The sequence below is a fragment of the Drosophila biarmipes genome, unplaced genomic scaffold (assembly GCF_025231255.1).
Source record: "Drosophila biarmipes strain raj3 unplaced genomic scaffold, RU_DBia_V1.1 ptg000029l, whole genome shotgun sequence".
In the NCBI taxonomy this organism is placed as follows: Eukaryota; Metazoa; Arthropoda; class Insecta; order Diptera; family Drosophilidae; genus Drosophila; species Drosophila biarmipes.
Window position 1 is genome coordinate 524,284 of NW_026114544.1, and position 23,501 is coordinate 547,784.

Here is a 23,501-nt window from a genome sequence, read left to right on the forward strand (position 1 = left end):
CATAAATCATGTTATCCATATACTTTCCCAAAAGTTGTAGATTCAAGTTTCTTATGCGTAAATGTTTAGAAGAATTTAAATGAAAAAGTAGAATATGGATACGCTCAAATAAATCCAAAGCTCAGACACTGTTATATTTTCTGACCTAGTAAATGTTGCCATTTTTGTTTACTATTAACTTTAAAAGGTAAAATTTTACAACAATTATTTGGCCCATTCACTTTAAAATTTTACCTGAAATCCGTTGAGCAGTTTTCGAAAATCAGAGAAATAGCTTAAAAAAAATTAGAAACAAATCCTTTGCCCATAATTTTTAAACGGTGGTAAATGCCACAAATCATCTAGCTTTAGTAGTTTATAAGTTACTGTTGTACAAAATTAAGCAATATATAGCAGTTTTCTTTCCAAACTAGCTATTTTTTCCAAAAGTGGTAAAACTAACGTTTTTATATTGAGCTGTTTAACATCATCCTTAATTCCCCGGACCTTCCAATAGACTTTGGATACGCAACAAAGAAAAGGTTAATGCTCAGGCAGTAAAAGATACTCTGAACTGGTGATTTATAACTTTGAACGGGTATTTTTACAAGCTTCTGTACCTTTCAAGTTACAGGTATACAAAAAATTAGCTTTTTATATCTGTTTTCTCGCCAAAATAACTAGTTTATCAAAAAGGGGGAGAAATAATGTTTTTTATATTGAGACGATGTTAAACATCGTCTAAAAATTTTAGGACTCTAAAATAACATTTTGAGACAAACTAACAACCAAAATAAAATTATCATTTTGAGAGTACCCCGAAAATGTTGTTTTGAGTATTACTTTTGAACGGAGCACCCGATTTTGACAGTTGAGGTGTTATTCGTGCATTTTAAGTGATAATATAACTAGGTTGATCGCGGGGAGTACTCATCCTCACCGGCCCCAACACATCAAATTTTCCAAATTTTAAATATCAGCGATTTTTGTCCAAGGTTTTTTTTAAGTTTTGGGTATGTATTTCTATTAGTTTTTGCACTACCTTTCGATTGATTTGCAACTCCAAACAATGGGACGATTAGTTTAGATTTTCATTTCTTCGTGTATATATAGTAGTCGCCATCGCACACCTTCCTAGTGCCACAATGATTTTATTTGTTCATTCAAGTAATAACCATTTTCTTTCATTTGTGTTGCAAATCCGAAAATTTAAGATTAAGTCTGTAATTAAAAGTTTAAACCTTTTGAGTCTGAAATCCTCTTTATTACGTTTAAGGTATGTTTGTCGTCTTTGGTAGTTTATTTTAAAACTTGTCTTTAAGACATTGTGCAGATGCGGTTTGCATCAAAGATTCTCCTTTAGCTGTTTCGAATTTGCCTTTAATATCCTTGACAAATACACAATTGCTTCTGCTTAATGCATTTTGTTTACATTTTTATAATATTTTGTCTTTGATTTTCTTTATTCTCGTATCATAAATTCGATATTTATGTTTGGTGCCAATATATTTGTGTGGTTGTTCCCAATTATACCTTGCCTCTTTTTGTACATGCCTGACGTGGCTGGCTCGTCTTTTTGGTGTGCGAGATTTGTGTCCAAATAACTCCTTCTCCGGGTGACGTGCTGGCCTTTTTTTTTACTTAGCTTTTATGCTTTGCGAACTTCTGACTTCATTATACCCTCTGCAATTGTAAAAAAACGATAATTTTAAGTAAAAGATTTACAATAAAAAAATGCACTTTAAAATTACATTCATATAAACGAAAATTGAAACTACTACAATGCAGTATCAACATTATGGTAAAATTGTGTTAGTCTTTATATATATAAATTTATATATTAAAAGCTTTAAACGGTACAAAGTTAGATGACAGGTAGAAGAAAAGTTTCGAAATTATAAAGCTTATATATTTATAGAAGAAAAGTTTCGAAATTATAAAGCTTATATATTTATATCCGTTACTCATAGAGTAACAGGCTACAATAGATTCGTTGTAAATTAAGTAAACGTTTCCGACCCCATACAGTATATGTATATATTCTTGATCAGGATCACTGGCCGAGTCGATCTAGCCTAGAGCTAGAGGAATCGGACTCCGCATGCTGACTTCCTACTCCTGTGCAGCGCACTCTAACGACCATAATTCGCGAAAGACTTTTGCGCATGCAGATTTAATGCTATATCCAAAAATTTAACTGAAATGTGTTGGTCTCGTCACCTTAACTCCCAAAAGCCGAACAAAACTTTGCCCACATTTTTCAGTTAAAAAATACATTTTTTACTGAAATGAGTTAATATTATAAATACCTATAGAATGACTTAAAAAAGTTTGCCACGCTCACTCTAACGCCCACAAATGGCGTTATAGACGTTGTGACAAGTTCTTTTTTTCCTTGATCTACGGAACCTGCATTTCATACCCGCACGCAAAGTCATAGCAAACACAAAGAAAAACTATTTCAAAGTGTTTTACCAACAAACCTTTGAAATGAACAAGTTATTAAAGTTTTTTATATTAAGCTAAAGCGTTTCATCCAATTTTCTTCATTAAAAAGTAAACGTCGTAGTGTTTTGATGCAAAAAATTTGTTCAAACAAAATTAAAAGTAACTGCAATAAAAATTGTTCAAAAATAATTATTTTTATATTTTTTGAAAATATTTAGAAATACGCATTTAAGTCATATTTTCCTCTTTTCCATAAAAATTTTTCCCAACACAGTCAAGTGCTTATTACTAAACATTTTCAAAAAATCATAAAAAAAAAATAAGAAAATAGTTTTTAAAAAATATGAGCGGTCTGACGCGAATATACTTTTTAAAAAACAAATTGAAAACGTTGAAATTCAAAGTCCAGCGGAGTCCACTTATCAGGCGTATTGGGACCTAAAGAGCGAGAAATTTTCGTTAAAACGAATGTAGTTACAAAAACCACTTCTTACGATTCTCGGAGAAATTTAATTTTGAAATAACAAAATAACCACAAATTTAACTAGAGCTCTTTTTTCACTCACTCACTGTCGGCAGAATATATTCAGTAGATGTTTGCTTAAAATGGGTTAAGGTAAGCCGAAAACACATAGCGGTACCTTTGACTTATTTAACCAGATTTTAGCAGTTGTGAAACAACCGCTTATATTGAAAAAAAAGCATACATATGGGAAGTAAACTATATATATTTTGGTTTTTATAACAACATAAAGATACATTTTTCTGATTTATTTCAAATCTTCAATTTTGTTTTTAAATCATTGATTTGATCATTTCTATGGCAGCTTCATATATTATATAATTGTCCGATCCGTATGATTCTAATGTATATTATGCGTTGTTAACAATAACTACGATTTCAAAAGTTTCACTTTGATATCTTTGAAAATGAGGGAGTTTTATTTTTTTGGCCAGAAAAAGTGGTCAAATTTCCCACAGTGTGCTGGTGTCCCGTGGCCAGAACAACGGCTGCGATCGACGAAAGGCAACAGCCGGCCATTGACTCCAAAGATTTCGGTTACCGAGAGATAGTAATCCTGATGGGAACACCTAGTTTATCGGATCCAAACTGGCAGCTAAGTAAAAGCTCTACTAGGGTATAAAATACATTTGACGATTATAAAAAAAGGAGAGAATCCATTCTGGTGTCTTGCTGACGAAAGTCGCCGACTCCGAGGAAAAGTGACTTTTCCAGGGGCAGACGTCCGCGGAGTCCTCTGCCTCCAGGATTAGCCACCAAGATCAAGGAGCCCTTGGGGAGGACACAAATAGCTCGAAAAATGTTCATATGTCGGATCATCGCCGCCATTATAATCGAAGAAGGAGGGAAGATCAACCACAAGGACGACGATGCTTGTGGTTGCAGTATTTAAAATCCTCATACTCCTGAAGATTGTTCACGTGTAGGAGCCATCCGATCAGAGGCTTATTGACCAATAGCATACTTCGAAAAAGTAGTGGTGCAATCTAAATGTGGCCATTGAATCAATTTAGGCTAATTTGAAATCATGCATAACCAAAGGCCAAAAGCCTCATATAACTAGAACACAAGTGAAAACCAAAAACGTGGAAGCATTCAAAAATGCATTGAAATACATATATATATTTTGGCTTAAGTGTTTTGGTATACTTAAAAGCAGCAGTCTTTTGGTGCACGTAAGTTTTTATGTAAATATCCAATATAACATTTTTAAATTCCCAGGATCCGAAGCGTAAAAATCTCATTAAAAAGGGGGTAAGTTTGTCGGAACTCGATTTCTTTCTTAAAGGATAAGACACATTACTTAGAGGCCCTTGCCAATTTATAAACAACTTTAGGCCAAGGGCTTTTTCCATTCTTTAAACAAAGCCTCCAATCGATTCCAACCCAGATCAGTTTCACAATCCCCGATTCAAACGGATTCTGTAAACATCCAAGCCGATATTGTAAACACAAAAGCCCCAAAAAGGGAGCCCCAAGTCCGCTAACGTAAACATCGATTTCCGGCAGAATTTCAATTCTGCAAAATTTCAATTTCAAGTTTAATTGACAAATTTTATCATCCTGTTTTTTGACTCTCTTGATGATTCTCTTAATCAGATTTTTGAGTTAAATCTCTTAAGCCGAGGTTTGATTATGGATTATTGAACCAAAGTCAGGCAATCCGTTTTTCAATCCGAATTGTGAAAAAGAATTAACAATAAAAAATTATATATTTTTTTTAAAAATTCACCGAGTAAGAATTTAATTGGCGCCCAAAGTGGGACGGTACTATTTAAAAAATTCCTGAAATAATTTTTAAAACAAAACAATTTTCGAAAACAAAAAGGGAATTGCGCCGCTCAAAAACCAAACCGATGACATAATAAAAAGTGTCGTGAACATAGCTAAAGGAGGAAAACAATAAATGAAATAATCCCCTTTTGTTTACAACAATCCTTTAATTAGTGACCGTAACAAGAAACACACTACTCAAAAAAACTATTACTCTCAAAAACAAATAAAAAAAAAACGGATATTGAAAAATCAAACGGATAAATAAAAAAATTTATTAAAAATCAAATACAAATTCAACAAAACAAGGAAGAGCCGAGAAATAAATTCAAGGAAGAGCTGAGGGCCATCCCTCGCTACACGGGAATAAGTTGAAGGAAGAGCTGAGGGTAAGCTTTTTTATTATAAGAATTTACTTCAAAAAAATTTAAATAAAAACACAAGGTAGAAGAGTTAATCAACGACTTTGAAATAATTCTAACCTTGACTCCACCCCTACCTGCAGTGGCTTCTAGCAGCCAGATGGTTAATGTAAGCGATTTGTGCTATTAAAAATAGTTAATAATGAATTGAGTCCTTTGAGGAATGAAATCGCAAGTTTAAAGACAAGATTAAATCACAACATAAAAAAGGTTGAGGAATTCAAGGTGGAAGCGTTGATCCAAACGTAAAGTGCGATACCTCTTTTGAAATCATTAAGTCGGTTCGAGAATATAAAGGCGAAGAAGATAGTTATGTTAGCTGGAGAGAATCGGTGGAAATAGCAATAGGACAATACAAAAGGGGCAGCGAAAAATACTTTTCGGCACTATCTATTCTTCGAAATAAAATTACAGGCATTGCCAATGATGCTTTAACTCATAATGGAACCGTATTGAATTTTAACGCCATAATGGCAAGACTAGATTTTGTTTTTAGTGACAAGCGACCTATACATATTTTAAAAAAGGACTCAGGGAAGATTTAATAATGACCAACAAAATCAGTGGAACTCTTTAGACAACAAAGTAAACCAGAGCCAATGGATGAAGACAAATCAATTCAAATGCCAAATAGACCCAAAAAAAAGTAATAACCAGGGATATAATAACTATCAAAATAAATGGAATCAAACTAAAAGAATCGAAACACAAAACACACAACAGGATCAAAATAAGAAAGTACAAACTATAAGTAGGAGTAGGACCACCCTACATAATAAGACAGGATAATAAAATAAATAAAAAACTAAAGATATTAATTAATGCAGCGGCAACTTCTTGTTATATTAAAACAGGAATTTATAAGAACAAAAATAAACGACCAATATAAAAAAAGAGTATCCACATTGAATGGATATTCAATTTTAAGTTTTATCATATGATAACTATTTTCGATACACGGTACACTTTTTATGAAATAGATGGGCTAGACTCAGATTTACTTGATGTCTACAACCTATTGAAAAAAATCGTAGCTGTAATTGATACAGCAAAAGGGTATTAAAGTATAATGGAAAGAAGGAAAACAGAAGAAAACACCATTCTTCCGTTAAAAGAATTCATAATAAAAAAAAATACTTTGATAAAAAACCTCAAATCAGATCAGAATCTGAAGAGGGAAATCAAAGTGAATTTAGTTTGGGGAACATAAATCCTGAACACGCCGTCGTTGAAATATCCGACAAAAATAAAAGTTTGGGATTCAAAAATCCTGAACGCGCCGTCGTAGAAGTATCCGACAACCAAAAAATTAACACTATACAGAATTCATCCTCATATCAAAGAAAAGATTTGGAGGACAAAATATTAAATATTATTAACGAGGAACATTCCAAAATAAATATGCAGATTCCTTTTAGGACTGACATACGCGGTGAAATAAATACCGAAAACGATAGGGCTATTTTTAGGCTCTATCAGCCTCAGATTTTGAAAATTCTGAAATCGCCAGAATGCTTAAAGAAGAAATTATAAGGCCAAGCAGCCCTTATAATTCCCCAGTATTAGTCGTACCAAGAAGGGGTCTTAACGAAGATGGAACTCCAAAACTTAGACAAGTAATAGATTATAAGAAACTTAACAAAAACAGCATTATAAAGATTTGATTGTTATAGTTAACACTATGCTGAACGCAAACATGAAAATTTCGATTGAAAAATCAAAGTTCTTCAAATTGGAAACAAACTCTCACAATAACTGAACAATTATATGCTACTAATAAGAAGGAACTTTTAGCTATAGTTTGGGCTTTTAAAAATTTTGGAAATTATTTATATGGGGTTAACAACATTTTCAATTTCTTTAAAGAAACCTAATATCGAAATGAAAAGCTGGTATTCTTTTATTAAAAGTTATTCTCCAAAAATCATTTATAAGCAACAATTGTTGTTGCAGATGCAGTATTATCGAGTCGGTCTCAGATCAAAACACTCAGCATTCAGCAGAAAGTAGTTTTGAGAATGTTATGCAAGAAACCCGAAAACACTTAAACCAGTTTAAGCAACAATTGCTTATAGCAACGGGGAGGTATACAATACATGATTCGATTAACGTGTTCGGAAATACTAGACATATAATAGAGTATGACACTCTCTTAAAGGAATACATTCTACCTAATATAACAATTGGAATTCATTGTAGCTTAGAAGAGCTTTATATAATTCAAAAACCAGTTAAGGATAATTTTATAAATAAATTTTTATTTACTAGAATATTTGTCCAAGACGTAGAAAACGCTGAAGACAGATCTCTTATAATAACAGAAACGCATTGTCGAGCACACAGAGGGCTTGATGAAAATTATAATTGGCCTAAATTATTATTGGCCTAACTTATATCAAAACTTAAAGGAGTTTGTTAAGAATTGCACAATAGGCAATCTGACCAAATATAACAGACATCCAGTGCAAATTCCTATCGGTCAAGCACCTATTCCGGATAGAGAAGGTGAAAGATTGCATATTGATATTTATTACGCCCAAAATCTTATATTCATCACTTGTATAGATTCATATTCAAAATTTTTAGTCGTAAAAGAAATCCTAAATAAATTAATTATAGAAAACAAAGTTTCAGAGATTCTGCAACAATTCCCATTAGACAAAACCTTGATGATAGATAACGAACCAAGTTTTTCTTCATCCCAATTTAAATCTTTTGCACAAAGAAACGGGATATCTTTATTTTATGCAGAAGCTCGACATAGTACTTTCAACGGACAAATTGAAAGGGCGCACTCTACTTTAACAGTAATTTCACGTTGCTTTAATGATGAACTTAACTTAGTTGATTATTCCGAAATAGTAATTAGAGCAGCACAGAAATACAACTTATCTATTCACTCTATAAACGATACTCAATTAACGACCGTGTGAAATATTATTTAATAAAATCAAACACGATAAAATTCCCCAATTGTTAAAGCAAGCACAGGATAAAATGTTACATTTTACATACACGGGGAAAGAAATAAGCTTAACTCTAGATATAAACAACAGGTAGTTAAGGAAAATCATCCTAATAAAGTTATTATTAATAACAGAAACCGTACGATTCATAAAGATAATATAAAATTTTAAACAAATTTACTTATCTTAAATGTGTTTATTATTGCTGGTAGCTACAACCAAATCCGAAGTTATGGATTACACAAACCATGATTTCTTTCTTTACAAGGATACCAAAGAAGTCCCCATTTATGAATCATACGCGGATTTATTTCATATATCTAATTTAAGTTTTTATAAAGATATTTTTACTCTTGAAACAGAATTTTTAAACAGTCATAACGTTCAGAATTCACAATGGAAAATAACCAACGATTTAAAAATTATTAAAATACTTATTTCTCAAATAATCTGATAATCTGATCAAGAAATTCCCCTCGTTTGCTGACTTACGATCTTATAAATTTAATCTACACAATTACATTGGCAAAAATAGATGTTTTCAACACAAAAATTCTAAACAATGATGACATAATAAAAAGTGTTTACATCGTGAACATAGCTAAAGGAGGAAAACAATAAATGAAATAATCCCCTTTTGTTTACAACAACCCTTAATTAGTGACCGTAACAAGAAACACACTACTCAAAAAAACTATTACTCTCAAAAACAAAAAAAAAAAAAACGGATATTGAAAAATCAAACGGATAAATAAAAAAATGTATTAAAAATCAAATACAAATTCAACAAAACAAGGAAGAGCCGAGAAATAAATTCAAGGAAGAGCTGAGGGCCATCCCTCGCTACACGGGAATAAGTTGAAGGAAGAGCTGAGGGTGAGCTTTTTTATTATAGTTTTTTATATTTAAGAATTTACTTCAAAAAAATTTAAATAAAAACACAAGGTAGAAGAGTTAATCAACGACTTTGAAATAATTCTAACCTTGACTCCACCCCTACCTGCAGTGGCTTCTAGCAGCCAGATGGTTAATGTAAGCGATTTGTGCTATTAAAAATAGTTAATAATGAATTGAGTCCTTTGAGGAATGAAATCGCAAGTTTAAAGACAATATTACATCACAACATAAAAAAGGTTGAGGAATTCAAGGTGGAAGCTATTGATCCAAACGTAAAGTGCGATACCTCTTTTGAAATCATTAAGTCGGTTCGAGAATATAAAGGCGAAGAAGATAGTTATGTTAGCTGGAGAGAATCGGTGGAAATAGCAATAGGACAATACAAAAGGGGCAGCGAAAAATACTTTTCGGCACTATCTATTCTTCGAAATAAAATTACAGGCATTGCCAATGATGCTTTAACTCATAATGGAACCGTATTGAATTTTAACGCCATAATGGCAAGACTAGATTTTGTTTTTAGTGACAAGCGACCTATACATATTTTAAAAAAGGACTCAGGGAAGATTTAATAATGACCAACAAAATCAATGGAACTCTTTAGACAACAAAGTAAACCAGAGCCAATGGATGAAGACAAATCAATTCAAATGCCAAATAGACCCAAAAAAAAGTAATAACCAGGGATATAATAACTATCAAAATAAATGGAATCAAACTAAAAGAATCGAAACACAAAACACACAACAGGATCAAAATAAAAAAGTACAAACTATAAGTAGGAGTAGGACCACCCTACATAATAAGACAGGATAATAAAATAAATAAAAAACTAAAGATATTAATTAATGCAGCGGCAACTTCTTGTTATATTAAAACAGGAATTTATAAGAACAAAAATAAACGACCAATATAAAAAAAGAGTATCCACAGTGAATGGATATTCAATAATTAAGTTTTATCATATGATAACTATTTTCGATACACGGTACACTTTTTATGAAATAGATGGGCTAGACTCAGATTTACTTGATGGCTACAACTTATTGAAAAAAATCGTAGCTGTAATTGATACAGCAAAAGGGTATTAAAGTATAATGGAAAGAAGGAAAACAGAAGAAAACACCATTCTTCCGTTAAAAGAATTCATAATAAAAAAAATACTTTGATAAAAAACCTCAAATCAGATCAGAATCTGAAGAGGGAAATCAAAGTGAATTTAGTTTGGGAAACATAAATCCTGAACACGCCGTCGTTGAAATATCCGACAAAAATAAAAGTTTGGGATTCAAAAATCCTGAACGCGCCGTCGTAGAAGTATCCGACAACCAAAAAATTAACAATATACAGAATTCATCCTCATATCAAAGAAAAGATTTGGAGGACAAAATATTAAATATTATTAACGAGGAACATTCCAAAATAAATATGCAGATTCCTTTTAGGAATGACATACGCGGTGAAATAAATACCGAAAACGATAGGGCTATTTATAGGCTCTATCAGCCTCAGATTTTGAAAATTCTGAAATCGCCAGAATGCTTAAAGAAGAAATTATAAGGCCAAGCAGCCCTTATATTTCCCCAGTATTAGTCGTACCAAGAAAGGGTCTTAACGAAGATGGAACTCCAAAACTTAGACAAGTAATAGATTATAAGAAACTTAACAAAAGCAGCATTATAAAGATTTGATTGTTATAGTTAACACTATGCTGAACGCAAACATGAAAATTTCGATTGAAAAATCAAAGTTCTTCAAATTGGAAACAAACTCTCACAATAACTGAACAATTATATGCTACTAATAAGAAGGAACTTTTAGCTATAGTTTGGGCTTTTAAAAATTTACAAAATTATTTATATGGGGTTAACAACATTTTCAATTTCTTTAAAGAAACCTATTATCGAAATGAAAAGCTGGTATTCTTTTATTAAAAGTTATTCTCCAAAAATTATTTATAAGCCAGGAGCAACAAATGTTGTTGCAGATGCAGTATTATCGAGACGGTCTCAGATCAAAACACTCAGCATTCAGCAGAAAGTAGTTTTGAGAACGTTATGCAAGAAACCCGAAAACACTTAAACCAGTTTAAGCAACAATTGCTTATAGCAACGGGGAGGTATACAATACATGATTCGATTAACGTGTTCGGAAATACTAGACATATAATAGAGTATGACACTCCCGAAAATTTAATAACTCTCTTAAAGGAATACATTCCACCTAATATAACAATTGGAATTCATTGTAGCTTAGAAGACCTTTATATAATTCAAAAACCACTTAAGGATAATTTTATAAATAAATTTTTATTTACTAGAATATTTGTCCAAGACGTAGAAAACGCTGAAGACAGATCTCTTATAATAACAGAAACGCATTGTCGAGCACACAGAGGGCTTGATGAAAATTATAATTGGCCTAAATTATTATTGGCCTAACTTATATCAAAACCTAAAGGAGTTTGTTAAGAATTGCACAATCGGCAATCAGAGCAAATATAACAGACATCCAGTGCAAATTCCTATCGGTCAAGCACCTATTCCGGATAGAGAAGGTGAAAGATTGCATATTGATATTTATTACGCCCAAAAACTTATATTCATCACTTGTATAGATTCATTCTCAAAATTTTTAGTCGTAAAAGAAATCCTAAATAAATTAATTATAGAAAACAAAGTTTCAGAGATTCTGCAACAATTCCCATTAGACAAAACCTTGATGATAAATAACGAACCAAGTTTTTCTTCATCCCAATTTAAATCTTTTGCACAAAGAAACGGGATATCTTTATTTTATGCAGAAGCTCGACATAGTACTTTCAACGGACAAATTGAAAGGGCGCACTCTACTTTAACAGTAATTTCACGTTGCTTTAAAGATGAACTTAACTTAGTTGATTATTCCGAAATAGTAATTAGAGCAGCACAGAAATACAACTTATATATTCACTCTATAACCAATTAACGACCGTGTGAAATATTATTTAATAAAATCAAACACCATAAAATTCCCCAATTGTTAAAGCAAGCACAGGATAAAATGTTATGTTGAAATAAGCTTAACTCTAGATATAAAAAACAGGTAGTTAAGGAAAATCATCCTAATAAAGTTATTATTAATAACAGAAACCGTACGATTCATAAAGATAATATTAAATTTTAAACAAATTTACTTATCTTAAATGTGTTTATTATTGCTGGTAGCTACAACCAAATCCGAAGTTATGGATTACACAAACCATTATTTCTTTCTTTACAAGGATACCAAAGAAGTCCCCATTTATGAATCATACGCGGATTTATTTCATATATCTAATTTAAGTTTTTATAAAGATATTTTTACTCTTGAAACAGAATTTTTAAACAGTCATAACGTTCAGAATTCACAATGGGAAATAACCAACGATTTAAAAATTATTAAAATACTTATTTCTCAAATAATCTGATAATCTGATCAAGAAATTCCCCTCGTTTGCTGACTTACGATCTTATAAATTTAATCTACACAATTACATTAGCAAAAATAGATGTTTTCAACACAAAAATTCTAAACAATGATGACATTCAGGAAATTTATAAACACGAACAAAAACCTGTTATTATTACTGATCCATTGGATATATCTAAATTTAAAATCACTTTGCATTAGGATCTTATTATTATATATATTAAATACCCTAAAATTATTGATCGTTGTGAAGCTTACAACTGAAGATCCATTTCGCATAGTGATGAAAAATTGTTAATCAATAATCATGTCGCAAAATGTAAAAATAAGTTTTATTTGATGACCAATTTTAAGACGGAATTTAACAACTATTGCACATTAAACCCACTAGATTCTTGTTTTACCAGATTACTAAATGGAGAAAAATCTTTATGTAATAAAATAAGAGAAAAAAATGAAAATGTAGATGTAATTCAAGAAGGAGACATTTTTATAAACGGAGTTAATACAGTTAATGACACTTATTTAGATGGGTCATATTTAATAACCTTGAATGGCACCACAAAAATTAATAATAAGTACTACACTAATGTAGACAAAAAGATATTGGAATACGTCACTGCACGAAAATATACTGACTTTTTAATTTCCGAATACTTTATATCAAATGATTCAGAACTCTCATTCGATAATATTAACGTATTAAACCCTTCCAAACCACGGCAAATTCAAATTGAAATACAACCAAAAACTAATATCCCCGACAATAAAAATACTGTAGAGGAAAATATCATTGTCGAATTAACTAATCAGCTATATTCATTATACCCATCAGTTCCAATGAATTGGGGCGATTCTATTTAGAATGGGGGGAGTTATATGACACATTACTTTGGGGCCCTTGCCCAATTTATAAACAACTTTGAGACAAGAGCTGTTTTCCATTCTTTAAACAAAGCCTCCAATCGAATCCCACCAACTGATCTAGATCAGTTTCGCACTCTCCGCTCCAAACGGATTCTGTAAACATCCAAGCCGATATTATAAACACCAGAGCCCCAAGTCCGCTAACGGATTATTGAATCAAAGTCAGGCAGTCCGTTTTTGAATCCGAATTGATCGGTCGACAATTTGAATATGTAATAGAAAATTCGAAACCATTGGTTGCTAGAACTTTAACGAGGGGGTATGCTGATGCAAGAAGTTGAGTAGGTGAAGAAGAATGGCATAACTTTCTACGGATAGCTTTGAAAATAGAGGACCGTATTGCGGGGCCCGTGACGATTCATTGGCACACAAATGTGTGGTGGGATTATGGTCAAAACACAGCCCGATCGTATTGCGATTTGCGGTCCAGTGTGGACTGATGACTGACGAACTTTACAAACTAATATTATTTTACAGGCACTTTAAATATTTATTCTAGGTTTGGTGGAGGGGAGAGAGGCTTACCAAGATCCCACGACCCGAATACGACGTAGTTTATGCCGGCAAAAATGGTGCCTGAACATCGGACGCCTCTCCCTCGGCCCAAGTCCTTTTCAGGACTCGAGCACTCATATGAATTGTAACGAAACAGAATTGGAGACCAACGCAAATATATTTCATGTTCCTTAACCCTCTAAGACTATTTTCCAAAATAATAAAAGAAAAGAATTAAAATAATTTTTTTTTAAGTGAATGAATGTTTCTAGGCTCAAATATGTGCTCAGAAATAACGTGGGATCTTGCGTTCATCTGTTAGGTGTGAAGAAAGCTAAGCGGGCCTGAAGGCACGCTTGGGGGTTTGAGTGAAAAAAAAACATTTTCAAGTAATGAAGATTTTTTTTTAATGATATTCTATTCGCTGTGCAGCATAAATGCAGATTGCATTCTGTGCATTGCGTTTGTGAAGTTTTACAGTGCTTGCAACATCTTTTTCCACTGTTTCGATCCAACAACTGTGGGAAATGGTTAAGCTGGTCAAACCGCAAGTCCGATATTGGATGTTTTGATTTTTTACCACGTGTGAGAACATCCGGAAAAGGTCGATGAGAGAGTGGAGACTGCATGAATGGGGAATTTCTTGTTCGTCCTGACTGAGAGGATGGAGACTGGTTGCCGATCGCGGATTGGACGACTTACCGGGTTTTTTGTTTTTATATGTCACCAGCCCTGCGGATAGTGTTTCGCGAAAGTCTGGGAGTGCGAGTAATTTTTCTTGGCTTTCGTTTTCTGTTTGGATACGTCTGTGTAAAATGTAGGCGTTGGTGGCTGCCATATTAATTAGGTGATAAAAAATTTGTGTTGCGGCATTCCGAGTCTTTGCTCTGATATTATAGCGTCCCATTAGGCCGTCCATGAGATCAACGCCGCCCATGTGAGCGGTATGCGTATCCAAATGAAACGCACAATACAAATAGTTTAATGCCCCTCTTGTGCGGCTTATTTGGCATGTACTGACGCAGGTGGTGCTTCATTTTTGTGCTGCAGATTTGCTCTTCCTCACAAAGGCGGGCATACTTTGGCACCGGGTCAAATCGTTTGTTGAGACAGTCTACTCATTTTCGCGTACTGAACAAAGGATCGTAGCCTGGCTCACCCTTTTTGATCGGTTCGTGCTCATCACGTAGTGAAAAGTACTTTTTGGTTGCCTCGAATCTGCTTGTCCCCAGTAGCTCTTCAGATTTGGGTAGCGATAAATGGACATGAGTATCAAAATACCTATGTAATGGTACACCTCATCAGAATTAATTTTAAACTTATTGTTAATGTCCTCCTTTAAAGTTGCGCCCATGGTTTCGTCGACGATCATATTTATGATTTGCGCATTGAAGAAATAGCAAAAGAGCTGTAGAGGAGTTTCAAGCTCATGTATTTCTGCTGGCAGCGAAAAATTATCTCGAAATGCTACATTGTTGACATGCAACTCTCACCCTAGAATCTTACTCGAATTTTTCGTTATTGTTTCAATACCTGTGTAAATAAAATCAATTACTCACAAAAATAACACATAACAATTAAATTTAGCTTACCAGCTCCATTGAAACCATCAGAAATTGGAGGAGATGGGCACGCCGAATCTTCAACGATTGGTAATGGTGATCGCTGCCTTTTCGGAGTTTTCTGGGAAGTCTTAGCTTCCTGTGCATTGTTTCAACATTAGTCTCAATAAATGATATTGTCTCAGCATCCCTAAAGGCAGTATTAAGAGCCTTCATTATATCAAAGTCGTCATCCTCGTCGTCACTTGAGCTCACACTTCTTCATCCGAAGGAACTGAGTCAAATATCTTGAGCAATTGCTCATCTGTCAAGTCGTTCAGCCTTTACCGTGCCCGGTTTGCCATTTTCTATAATATTTATAATTCTATTAAGTAAAATCATTCTATCAACAGAAACAAACAAATAAATTGCAATCAATTGTGATATTATCAACTGGCAACAAAAGTTGTTTTGGATCCCCAAACGTGCCTTAAGGCACGTATAGCTATTTCGCTGTCACAATGCATGTCTTTAATATATTTGCAAATGTGCAACTTCATTTTAATAGTAAATAAACTTACCTTTAAAGAAAAAAATTATGATCTGGATAGGTTTTATATATTTACTATTATTTGAACAGCAAAACACAACATTCAGCAGACCAAATTTTACGCGCGAAAAAACAGATGGTTTGTCTATACCAAATGATAAGTCCCGTTAGAAGCCTCGGAGAGCTTTCAAAGCTTAGGCTCATAATTTTATATGCTTTTTATGAACCGCCAAAAATTATTGAATTTTTAGGACCAAAAAGTATTACGTGCCTTCAGACAGCCTTATGTCTAAGAGGGTTAAGGAATTTTATCAAAGTCAACCATCTGACCTGAGTAAGCAGAAGTATTTATTTGCCATGAGTAATTTGACTATTTGATAGAGCAGGGAGAATTGAGTTTTTTTTATGTGCACGTGCTACTTCTTTGTTTTCATTTCCAAACCCTTCACTTTAAAGACCTCAACTTCTGTGACTGTCAGTGTTGAGAAGCCAACCAAAACCAAAACGTTGTCACAGAATAGAGGCCTGACTTAGAAATGTTTTAACTGTAAAAATTCCCTGTTTTGTGAATGGCCAAATTTACCAGAGTTTCCGTAAATCAAGATATAAGAGTTATCCTTTTACTCGTTGAAGTTAACGTAAAAACAACATAGATGTGCTATCTGGTCGACGCCCCACGACGTACTAGGCATTCGCCAGGTCGTTTGATAGGTTCGAGTGCAGAAAAAGCAGGAGCGCAAACATTGCGGTAACGCATTTAGCGATTGCTGGTGCGGGTGAACTGTTCGTTTGTTGATCCTGAACAGGGGGATCTGACAGGAAAGGTTAAGCAACATATTAGGCATAGGAACTAGTTTGGGAGTCTTGTTTTGTTTTTAGGGCGTAATATGGGACGGTTCACCCCTAGTATACAAACATTTTTATTGTCGACGCTGAGTCTACGTCGCAGATCGGTGTTTGGAAAGGAATCGAGTGATCCTGTTATACCAAACCTAAAGTGAAAAAAGTGAGTGCCTGTATTAATCAGCACAAAGTTACAATTTGTTAAAGAAAACGGATTATTTAAAAGAAGGTCCAACAACGCGAAGAAAATCAACAACCTCGGACTGCGAACGCGCCAGGACTAGGAGATTCACCTGAAACAGAGCCGTGGGAGCTCGCCCAGAATCTGCCAGGACAGGTAGACACCCTGTTCGAGGAAAACAATCTGGACCAAGCCACCGCAATGGAAGGACCAAGCCACCGGTGGGGAGAATCTACCCCTCGGACATCCTAGAGGAAGACTTAGTATGCTTCTTCAATATCAGATACATGAGGAGGATAGCTTATTAGCTGCCGAGCGAATTGAACAGAGAATGTTAGAGCTCTTGAGGCAGAGCATCGAAATTCAGAGAAGTATGCGCGCCCAGATAGAAGCTCTGAAGGCGCAAAGAGCAAAATTACAGTCCCCGCCATCCAGGAGAACCGAACAGAGGGGACTGCCTTCGCCGCTGGCAGGTGCGGCTCCAAGTGGTACTGGCAACTAATGGGGTAAAAGCAGAAGACTACGAGTTTGACTACTATTCGTTAACGCAGGAGAAAACGAGATAAATCGTAAAATCGCTGAAGATAAATTTGTCGAGCTTTTGAAAGACAACATGAACTCCCAGATGGGCAGCTTGCTGCTAACGTCCCCATTAACTTCGCTAGCGGAATTCAAAAGGGAGGGTATCCACCTAGACCGTTGTTTGAAAAATACTGCGAGAAACATGCGAAGCGCCACCAAACTTTAATAATAGTTCATAATTTAATACACCTTGCTTTACCCGGAAATATTAACTGCATCACTGAAAAGCGTACGAAAACACGGACTTAATCAATAATTGCAATAGTCGTACGCAGATTCCTTTTTGCGAAGTCATTCCATGAGATCCGCATCGATCGCATTGAGCCAGTTGCATACGCCCTCCATATAGAAAGTTTCAACGACGAAACTTAAGTCGGAGAGTGCATATGACTAACCATACTTAGACTAATAAAGTCAAAATCAATTGTAATTCGGCTACTAACTGGTGTCGCGTGGCCAGAACAACGGCCACGATCGATAACCCGGTAGCTGGCAAAGTGCAACAGCCGGTCGTTAACCCTTATACCAGCCACATACATATTTTTCGGGCGAGTAAAACTAAATTATGTGCATTTTAGCGGTGCTCAACCCGTATGGGATCCATATTAGTCTTTTCAAAACTTTTGTCCACAATGTCTCGTCTCTAACAAAAGTAGAAAAATTGAACCATTTTTTTTTATGTCTAACTGAGATGGCTTTTCAAGTTTCGGAAAATTATTATGAAAAGGCATAAGACAGTTTAAAAAACGTAACGTCACGTCGCAATTATTAAACATCAAATCCTTCAACTTCAGGCTTAAGGACTCTTACTGATCAAATATCAGCTCTTTATGCATTATTGCAGTCATTGGGAAGTGAGACGGAGATAAATAATGCAACTTTATTCATATAGCAATGTCCAAAATAGATAATTCAACAAAATCTTATTTTGAGGAACAGCTCGATTAAAAAGAATTGCCTACATGGTCTGAGTGTGAAGTTCGGTTTAATCGTTGTCAATCTTTCACTGCTCTTCCTGTGATTTGACGTTTCAATTTCGTCAAACTAAATCGGTTGTGCACTAATTGTCTAAATCAAGGACAATCAGAAAGGAAGTGCACGGGGCATTAATTTTAGGTTTGTTTAATGTCAAATTTCTCGCTTTTTTACTACCTCACTATTTCGGGCGCAGTCTAATCAAGCTTATTTAAGTCATGTTACTAGTAGTCATCAAGTTAATCTTGCTACTGCTTTAGTAAAGGTACGGAATATATTCGGACAATTGCAATAGCACGAGAACTTTTTCCGATTTCTGGATTGTAAGATTAATTTTAAAGTATCAACCCGATCATGAAATTCACTGTGCGCAATGGAGTATTCAAGAAAATATAGGTTTAAAATCTACAATCCCTCAAAAGTAGTCTTACTAATTGGACCAGAATGCTTTTTTTGAACTTATGAGCGTAGACCAAATAAAGCTAGGTGCCCAACATTCCTCAATCCAAAAAATTATACTGGGATGGATTGTTTCGGAAAAATAAGCACAACATGCTTTAAACAGAGTTCAGGTGTGTAGCGCCAGTGTTTATGTAATATTTTTTCTCTCGAATCTCTGGTGGAAAGTTTTTGGGAATTGGAACAAGTCATAAAAAGAGCGAAGGCTGCTTCAGCTAAACAAAAAGCTTGCGGGCAAAACTTTAAGCGAACAATGCAAAGGCTTCCGTCATTTCGTTTTGATGTAAAATAGATTCAAGCTGTTTTGTCTTATGCTTCGAAACTTTGGAGCGCAAACTACAATGAGTGTCGAGTTACGTGACATGTATCACAAATTTATAAAAGAGTACTTCACTTTTCATCATATTTCATTGCTTCAAACCGCGCCTAGAAGCCGTGACTTGTCGATTAATTAGTGTTGCAGACAGTTTGTTTTATGCAGCTATTTTCATTAGACTCATTATTATGCAAATTATGCAAGAGATGAAACCAGGACAATTATGGCTTTTATAAACACCAATTTTCGCTTTTATAAACAATAATTGAAATCTCTGCATTTGCCTCTGTCTTTGCCTTTGGGTCCGATCTTGGTTCCCCAGCTAAGTTAAACAAATCAAAATTAAAGTAAACATCTGCTTCCGTTCGAAGCTCAATCAATTGCGGCTTTTGCGTTCCAAGTGTCCTCCAAATTGCAGTGGTAGGTATAATTGAATTTCACAGTGAGTTTCATCTTAAGCTTCTAATCTAAACATAAATTAAAGTTCTAAAGTTTAAAGAGAAAGGCTCTTGACCGAGGTTCGTTGAATTTCATTTAAGATGGGAGAAGATAGTCTTATTTTGACCCGAACCGAGATCAGTAATGTATTAGTAAAACTAAAGAAAAGTTTTGTGTTAATAATATTTTCAATAAAAGTTTAACATCATAAAAAATTTAAAATTAAAAAAAATAATTAAATAAATAACTTTCAAAAGAAAATTAATTAGCGCCCAACGTGGGGCCGCTTTATAAAAAGTTCCTTATAGTTTTTTAATGAAAAATAAGTTAAATATAAACGAAGCTCGCACGGCCACTGATCCAACATTTTTAGTGGAAAAATTAATAAATCCATCACCAATCGACGACACCTAACATTGTCACAGTGATCGCTGTTCAAAAATTAAATGGAAATCAATTAATATAATAATCCATTTAATCCGGAATATATTAAAGGTTGACCGAAAGATTTATTATAAATACAAAAAAAGATAAAGCTTCAGATAAATTTAAAAAAAGGAAGGGCTGTATGGCAATTCCTCGCCAAACTTATCAAGATAACAAATAAATAAACTTAAGAAGGAAGGAAGGGCTCAAGGGCATTCCCTCGCCAAAATCAGCACGACAACAATCAAACAAAGTAAGGAAGGACGATCAACCCACAACCTCACAGAAGGAAGAATTCATCGGGACAGTTTCTTAAGGTATTAATTTAAAATAATAAATAATTAAAAAGTTTATTTAACTTAGATTTTATGTACAACGGTAAACGACCAATAGATATTCTAGAATCAGAACTAAGTATTCTCAGGCAGAGACGAATGACAGTTACTGAATACTGTAACGAAGTTAATAAAAAAATGAGTTTACTAATAAACAAAACCATAATGACACACGGAAGGGACAACGTAATTACCAAGGAAACCAAAAAAACAATAAGGAGCCACGATTTACGAATATTTATATCTGGTTTTAATGGATCTATCTCAGAAACTCTTTTCTCACTAAATGCACCAGATTTGCCCAATGCTCTGGCAAAGGTACAGGAATTAGAATCATTTTCCGTGCTCAATTTGCAAAAAGGTGGATTAAAATTAATTTGTTCAAGTCAACAAAATTATAATATAAATAAAACGGGCAATCATTGGGGTAATAACTAAAATTATAACTGGTCACAAAAGAAAATTTTTTGGCAAAACAATTACCAAAATAACACTCAAAAGCAACAAGCTGTCGAGACAATGGATGTTAGTCCATCGGTTCAACTCCAAAATAAATCTAATAATAATCGGCAGCCGAATAATAATTGGCAGGCAAATAACAATTATAATAATAATAGTTCAAATTACTATCGCCCAAATCAAAATAGAGAGCAAACATAAGCTCAAAAAAATAAACCAGATGGAACTGTAAATCTGCCAGCAAATTAAGTAAATTAGATTAATTAATATTTATGAAGATCTTTTTTTAGAAGAAACCTCTACAGGGGAATTCCTTATTTAGAAAGGGTAGACAGAAAAACCAAGAACAGTTAAAGAATTTAATAGATACAGGAGCCCATGCTTGTTATTTAAAAAAGGGAATTTTTGAAAATAATATATGAAAAGGTAATTACAGTTCATGGGTACTCATTTATTATTTATTACCATATTATAAATATATTTTAAACACGACATTTATTTTATGAAATAGAAGGATTTGAATCTGATCTTCTAATTGGACTCAACTTACTAAGAAAAATTGGAGCTATAATAAATATAGAGTATATATATAAAAATGAAATAAGTTTAATTGGTGAAAATAAATAATCTTCCGGTAAAAGAATTTTTTATAAGAAAATATTTTAATGATAAATGTAGTAAATACTCGTATAACAGCAGATGTCTACAGTATTTTCTTTTGTAAGTGATGAAATGAGTGGCGAGCATGCTTTTGGCCTCTGGAATCACTAGAAACCCACCAGAATTGAATTATATCTACAAGCCATCATCTCTAGACACACTCCCAAAAGCCACCAAGTGGTGAATGTCAAACTAACAATTTTTGACAGCAATTCAACTAGACTTGACTCCTCTAAGCCATTGTTTTTAAAAGCAAACCCCTTTAACCACCTTACGATGGACACTTTTAAAAGCTATTAAATTATCACCATAAGCTTTCTATGCATTAAAGTGTCTAACCCCGAAATTGGGTTGCGCAATGAAGTTGTTTAAGCGGGCGAAATGCAAATCTGCTAAGACAGGGAGTAAAGGGCTTATAAGTGAGTCGCTTCAGCAGTTTTTAGTAAGACTCTTTTGAGGAATGATGTGCACGTTCTGCGACATACATTTTTAGAGCTGCTCTGCCTTGCACTCCTACGGACAATCGGATTGGGCGATTCCGCTTATTCTATTGGGTCGACTGACTCTGACACGGTCAAATAGCAGAGTTCCCATTATTTGGAATATACTTTGTGGTTTATAGTGGCATTGATCAACCAATTGGTTTTTTGAAGCAAGCCGAAAAGCGCGAGTTACCGAATACATTGTTGCGGACACACCGACGCCCCCAAACCTCAGCGACTCAGATAAATGGTCATTAACCCATACACTGGGTGCATAAACGCTGAGTTTAAATTAAAGCGGAAACGAGCAGAGCCAGCCGTTTAACCAGCGCACCAACAGCTACGCGATAACCTGCTGACTAGGCAGATTCCCATTCACCATGACAATCTGCTAGCTATGCAAATCCCCAACCCATTCCATTTCATTCCCATACATTCAATAACATTCATAGCTTTTAAGTACACCTAGATACTGTAATTGGCGCAGCCGTATACGAACCAGGATATTAAAAATGCTCCAACTCCTTATCGTATTATATCTTAAAGACAGGTAAGTGAACTGATGGCAGTGAAACTAAAGAAAAATAAAAAAACGAAGAAGTTAAATAAAAATAATAATATAGCGACATATCCAAAGTTCAATGTACTCCTATGCATATGTCCACTCACCCACACATAAACAGACATTCTTTAAGAAATAATAATCAAGTCATCCTCTAAGAAATAAGATTCCAAATTTAATTGTAAACAAGTTAATAGAAAATTAACAAGCAGGAAAATTACCATGAAACCAAAACCTCAGCTTGTAGACTAAACAATTTGAACGAGCGCTGATCAGACTATCGGCACGTCCCCACAATTCAGGATACTCAGATTTCGGGACCCAAGTCTGGAGTCTAAAGTCCAAAGTTAGAGAGTCACTCAATAACTCACAAAAAGCTCTAAAGCTCAAAACCGAGGTATGATCGTAAATGAAGTAGGAGTTAGAGAGCGAGTTCAGTTTGAGATTTGTCAATAGCAAGTCGGTATTCTTTAAATATAAAAATTTTAACCAGTTTAAGAATAAGAAATTAAATAAAGTTTTTTTTACTTAAACTTATGGCGCAATAATTTAATTGGCGCAGTCGGTGGGTTTAAAAAAAATCCTTTAAAAAGTCACCGGTACTGATCAAAAAGAAGGATAATACTAAACGACTAGTTTATCCTGATCAGCGTAAATTCCAATGCCAATACGCGCTTAATCTAAAAATTAAAAGTGCCTATATTGAAAACAAAAATAAATTAAAAACAAAAATCCAAATAGGCCAATACGCGCTTAATCTAAAAATTAAAAGTGCCTATATTGAAAACAAAAATAAGCGACAAAATGGCTAA

At 34.1% G+C, this 23,501-nt stretch overlaps 1 protein-coding gene and 1 long non-coding RNA gene across 13 annotated transcripts in view; one reads left to right on the top strand and one right to left on the bottom strand.

Annotated features, from left to right (window-relative positions):
* LOC108035588 (uncharacterized) overlaps positions 1–23,501 on the top strand; it is a 401,308-nt gene that overhangs the window by 358,104 nt on the left and 19,703 nt on the right. The gene's annotated exons all lie outside the window — the stretch shown is intronic.
* LOC127012208 (uncharacterized) lies at positions 223–15,784 on the bottom strand. The gene is made up of 3 exons (XR_007765725.1): positions 15,473–15,784; positions 14,583–15,413; positions 223–1,662 (listed from the first exon to the last, which is right to left on the bottom strand). It is a non-coding gene; the product is annotated as an uncharacterized LOC127012208 (long non-coding RNA).